Source organism: Lineus longissimus, chromosome 8 (genome assembly GCF_910592395.1).
Source record: "Lineus longissimus chromosome 8, tnLinLong1.2, whole genome shotgun sequence".
Classification (NCBI taxonomy): Eukaryota; Metazoa; Nemertea; class Pilidiophora; order Heteronemertea; family Lineidae; genus Lineus; species Lineus longissimus.
Genome location: NC_088315.1, coordinates 9,578,868 through 9,585,568, shown reverse-complemented (window position 1 = coordinate 9,585,568; position 6,701 = coordinate 9,578,868).

Sequence of the window (6,701 nt, the reverse complement as noted above, 5' to 3'; positions counted from 1 at the left end):
TGTACTACTGTATCATATCTGGGTGACAGGGTCAGCCAATCATTTCCATATCCTAGTTAGTCAGTAAACTCAATGAAAATCACTGTACCACTGGTGTACCACATCTGGGTAACAGGGCAAGCCAATCATTTCCATATCCTAGTTAGTCAGTAAACTCAATGAAAATCTCTGTACCACATCTGGGTAACAGGGTCAGCCAATCATTTCCATGTCCTAGTTAGGCAGTAACTCAATGATAATCTCTGTACTGCTGTATCATATTTGGGTAACAGGGTCAGCCAATCATTTCCATACCCTAGTTAGGCAGTAACTCAATGATAATCTCTATACCACTGCTGTATCATATCTGGGTAACAGGGTCAGCCAATCATTTCCATATCATAGTTAGGCAGTAACTCAATGATAATCTCTGTACCACTGCTGTATCATATCTGGCTAACAGGGTGAGCCAATCATTTCATTATCCTAGTTAGGCAGTAACTCAATGATAATCTCTGTATTGCTGTATCATATCTGGCTAACAGGGTCAGCCAATCATTTCATTATCCTAGTTAGGCAGTAACTAAATGATAATCTCTGTACCACTGGTGTACCACATCTGGGTAACAGGGTCAGCCAATCATTTCCATATCATAGTTAGTCAGTAACTCAATGATAATCTCTGTATTGCTGTATCATATCTGGCTAACAGGGTCAGCCAATCATTTCCATATCCCAGTTAGTCAGTAACTCAATGATAATCTCTGTACCACTGCTGTATCATATCTGGGTAACAGGGTCAGCCAATCATTTCCATATCCTAGTTAGTCAGTAAACTCAATGATAATCTCTGTACCACTGCTGTATCGTATCTGGGTAACAGGGTCAGCCAATCATTTCCATACCCTAGTTAGTCAGTAACTCAATGATAATCTCTGTACCACTGCTGTATCATATCTGGGTAACAGGGTCAGCTAATCATTTCCATACCCTAGTTAGGCAGTAACTCAATGATAATCTCTGTACCACTGCTGTACCACATCTGGGTGACAGGGTCAGCCAATCATTTCCATATCATAGTTAGTCAGTAACTCAATGAAAATCTCTGTACCACTGGTGTACCACATCTGGGTAACAGGGTCAGCCAATCATTTCCATACCCTAGTTAGGCAGTAACTCAATGATAATCTCTGTACCACTGCTGTATCATATCTGGGTAACAGGGTCAGCCAATCATTTCCATACCCTAGTTAGGCAGTAACTCAATTATAATCTCTGTACTGCTGTATCATATCTGGGTAACAGGGTCAGCCAATCATTTCCATACCCTAGTTAGGCAGTAACTCAATGATAATCTCTGTACCACTGCTGTATCATATCTGGGTAACAGGGTCAGCCAATCATTTCCATACCCTAGTTAGGCAGTAACTCAATGATAATCTCTGTACCACTGCTGTATCATATCTGGGTAACAGGGTCAGCCAATCATTTCCATACCCTAGTTAGGCAGTAACTCAATGATAATCTCTGTACCACTGCTGTATCATATCTGGGTAACAGGGTCAGCCAATCATTTCATTATCCTAGTTAGGCAGTAACTCAATGATAATCTCTGTACCACTGCTGTATCATATCTGGCTAACAGGGTGAGCCAATCATTTCATTATCCTAGTTAGGCAGTAACTCAATGATAATCTCTGTATTGCTGTATCATATCTGGGTAACAGGGTCAGCCAATCATTTCCTTATCCTAGTTAGTCAGTAACTCAATGATAATCTCTGTACTGCTGTATCATATCTGGGTGACAGGGTCAGCCAATCATTTCTTTATCCTAGTTAGTCAGTAACTCAATGATAATCTCTGTACCACTGCTGTACCACATCTGGGCGACAGGGTCAGCCAATCATTTCCTTATCCTAGTTAGTCAGTAACTCAATGATAATCTCTGTACTGCTGTATCATATCTGGGTGACAGGGTCAGCCAATCATTTCTTTATCCTAGTTAGTCAGTAAACTCAATGATAATCTCTGTACCACTGCTGTACCACATCTGGGCGACAGGGTCAGCCAATCATTTCCTTATCCTAGTTAGGCAGTAACTCAATGATAATCTCTGTACTGCTGTATCATGATAATCTCTGTACTGCTGTATCATATCTGGGTATCAGTGTCAGCCAATCATTTCCTTATCCTGGTAAGGCAGTAACTCAATGATAATCTCTGTACTGCTTTATCATATCTGGGTAACAGGGTCAGCCAATCATTTCCATATCCCAGTTAGTCAGTAAACTCAATGATAATCTCTGTACCACTACTGTACCACATCTGGGTGACAGGGTCAGCCAATCATTTCCTTATCCTAGTTAGGCAGTAACTCAATGATAATCTCTGTACTGCTGTATCATATCTAGGTAACAGGGTCAGCCAATCATTTCCTTTTCCTAGTTAGTCAGTAACTCAATGATAATCTCTGTACCACTGGTGTACCACATCTGGGTAACAGGGCCAGCCAATCATTTCCATATCCTAGTTAGTCAGTAAACTCAATGATAATCTCTGTATCACTGCTGTACCACATCTGGGTGACAGGGTCAGCCAATCATTTCTTTATCCTAGTTAATTAGTAACTCAATTAAATATCTGTACCACATCTGGGACGACGTGGGTGTGGGATTCAGCTGACCAGGAGGACAATGAGCCTATTCACCTCCATGGGCCTCCTCATGTCGCAACAGACTAAAGACTGATCACTAATAATGATTTTCGCAAGTGTTGTAAGGTGGTTTTGGACCAAATTTTAGATTATAGGCCAACAGTTGCATTCAGTTTTGGTGAGATCATCATCTTCAGTTTGTAAAGTTCGGGTTCAATGGGGGCGGAGCATCAGACCTTGTATTCGAGGTTTTAGAGTATATACTACAATATCACATCAGCAGAAATTGTCTCTTCTGAAGGCTTCAAACGCTATCTTCAGGGTAATGAAGGAACTGACTCCTTCAATACGTTCTATTAACCAAAGCCATTCTCATGACTTCGGGAGGTTTTTTTTGGGGGGGGGGGAGTTGGCGAGTGCTGCGCTGAAAAGGGGGTCGATTCAAAACAAAATACAGCTAGGGAGCAGAGTTATCTTTTCTTCTGTGTTGATTAAGCAAGGTCTGAGCTATCTCCGATGGCTTCTTTCCCTCGGGGTCAAAAGAAGTTGGTGGGGTGGGGGTGGGGGGCATAGACGCTTGTGAGGGGCTATAACGTCAGCTACACAGAGACAATGAGATAGGCCTTTTAGGCGTTAACGTAATATTTAGAGCACTTGAAGGAAGAATGTAATCGACGTGACTCAATGGGTAACTTTGTTGAGGCAACACATTTGCTTTTTGGCAGGCGGTACTTTCGTGCCTTAAAGCATTGACTGAAAGAATACTCTAGAATACTGCCTCATTCAATTGACGAAACAGAACGGAATGAACGGAATGTGATGGAACATGATAAAACCTAAAACAGTCGTAAAGATGTTTTCCAGTTAATAGGAGGACCAGCGGGGGAAGATGACGTGGCTTCTGTGGAGAGGGCGCCATACATACACAAAAAAAAAATGTACACCCGTAGGTTGGCACAAGGTGCAGGAATACAATTATTGTTTACAAGATAAATGTATACTAGTACTTCCATCTGAATATTAAACTCTATACTATCATTAATAGTGTCGGTCAGGCAATCCAATCCGTACCATTCATTCCGTTAATTCAATGAGGCCAGCAGCAAATAGGAGTTGGTCCGAAATGGAATGATTTACTTACCACACGCAAATGGTACGCTGCCCATCCTATTCATATGGTCCTATTGAACGCCTTGAGTCTGATGTTGAATGAACCGAGCATCAAAGACCATCGTCGTTTCGTTCGAGCGTTTCCTTGGGTCGGACCGCAGCGCTTTTACAGCATTCTCACTATACAGCCCATCTCAGTTGCGTAATATGGAAAAAAAGAAATCGAATAGCCATTAAAAATCTGTGGTGAAAAGGATCGACTTGACAACCAGAAACATTTGAAACATCCATCAAGAGTTTTGTTTTCTATTTGAATGGAAACAACACGGCCGCAACGGCAGCATGCAACTGTCCTAGCGATATGCGTACAGAGCTATATTTTGTTTCAAGAAGTTTCGAGATCAATGACAGATTATTTTGGATCCGAGTTACTGTAAACTCGGTCAGGAACAACAAGCGTGCAAAGTTATATTGGCAGAACGGGACCATTTTACGCTACATTCTTTCATCGCACGGCGTATATGTCCGCGAAACTGCTGTCATCTGAACAATTCTATGAGGCCAGCAAAATTGGAGTTAGTCCGAAATGAACTACTTACCACGCAAATGGTGCTCTGCCCGTCCTATTGAACGCCAGCATCCGCACTACGCAGCCCATCTCAGTTGCAATATATGGAAAAAAATAAATCGAATACCCATTAGAAATCCGTGGTGATCCTTTCATCGCGGGGAGGATATGTTGGCAAAAGATCTTTGTTTTTGGGTCGCCCTCACTGGAAAAGCATCTGAATGGGAGTGGGCATTTTCCATATTATACATACTTTTAGTATATATACACATATAGCTTTGTACTCCGCTATGGTGTCATTGCTTTGGCAGTCATCTCAGCTCCTGTCGATTTTACAGCAATGCAACATCGACCCGTTTTAATACTTACCATGCATGTGGGACTGTGTCGTTTGTTGTCGGTGATTCGACGATTAACCCATCATCAGGGATAGCCGTACGGAACAATGAGAAGCTGTGCGTCGCCATTACAGATATCATGGGGAAACGGAAGGCGAGGTATGCATCGTGAATTAACTAAAAAGGATAAAAAAAAAGGAAAAGGTTACTCAAAGATAACGGCGGATTTTTCTACGACAACTAACTGAAAAAGATGCCACGCAAAACACTTACTGATAGACACGACGTTCATATCGCGGACTAGCGTACAAAGCTATATTGCGGAAAAATAACATTCCACTCTCGATTCTTGTCCGTCTGGTATAAGTATGTCAACAAAGGACTTGTCACTTGCAACAGATGTTGTTGTGTTAGCTCGTTGAACAAAAGAACTTGACCATGTTGAAGAGGGAGTCGGGTTCAGTAATATAGCTTGGTACGTGTGTCCACCGTAAATGGGTAGGCCGTTTATTTTTGCATTGTAAAGCTGAGACTTAGCCTCTCAGTCTAAGTTTTGAGAGTGACAGATGTCTTCGTCTTCCCGAAATGCGCCCATCGGACATTTTGGAGAAGGCCTCATGTCGGAATGAAATGTGGCCGATATTATTGCAATCTTTCAACTTGATGAAAATGAAGACAGAGTGTCAAGTCGTAACTAAGTAAAATGCATGCGATATCTTTAAACTCTTAGAAAAATAAATGGATTTTTCTCTGCAAAATTGGAGAGAAATCGGCATTTTGTCTTCAAGAAGTTGATGGCCGCCACGTTGGCCTATGTCTTCTACGTCATATCATGTGACCCTGCAGCATATCATTGACCAATCAAGGGGAGTTATGTTGTAATGAACATCATGAGGTAACTCGATAGACACACTCGATTCACTGTCATCTATATCTTTAAGATTGTGGCCCCCGTCTGTGACCGCAATGAAAGCCATGCGGGTAGCCATGCGGGTATTGCATCAGTCCAAATATCATTTAAAAGAAATAATAGGCCTAGCCTGCTGACAACTCTATTAACCAATGAATCATGTTTTATGAACATCTTTGAATACCTATTCAGAAATACGACCACTCCCTAATTTGACCAAAGTATGCATGATCGTCGTGCGACTTAGCTAAACATGGTGAAGGAGAGGAAGTCTTTTGCCATAGAATACACAAATAGGAAAATAAATATAGCATAATTAATTTAAATAGTCATCTTCTTGAAATAATTAAATTGTTTTTTAAGCCTTGTAACACCATTCATTAGACCCAATGTTTATTTCCGCAAGGGTGTGTGTCACGCCGACGTATAGATGACAGTCAAACCTCTGTATGTTTATACAGGATGTCTTCATGGTCTTGAATCAGGAAAATGCCGATAATGGATAGTTCGCGAAAATAAATTTCGGCCATTTTGAAAAGGCCTTTTCACAAACAACGTCTGTTTACGACAAGCTTATCCAAGCAATTTCCGCGGAAGCTGTCTTCCAATGTTCATGATATAATGCTTTTGGTGACGATTTGATTTAAAACATGACTATGGTACGTCGGCATACAACTAATATTTTTAGAAGATTTACGAGTAAATGAATTAGCAAATAACTTTTTCGTTTGTAGTTCAGCGAAACCTGTCTATTATCTTTATCATATGGGCCATGTTAGACTTGGGGCGGGGACGGGAGTTGAGAAATATGTGGGATGGGAGTGGGGAAAGATTCTAAATATGTGTAGAGCGAAGACGAAAACTTGGCGTTTTCGGCAATGCAATGTTCCTTCTTGGCCTCAGTCGGAGCACCGTGCACAAATCTGAACCCATCTAAGTTCTAAATCACACCAAAAAATGCTACTTACAGAAAACTTTTCCTCTCTACAAGTTTGCCGACTCATAGATTTACCATTCGTCAAGATTGAGATGATTTTGGCAAAGGATTACCGAGATTAAATCAGATTAAATTGGCTCCAGAAATCATTTTGCCTGTTCGATCTGCTTCTGGCCGCCAGAGAGGGCCTAGGATGTGACGTGTA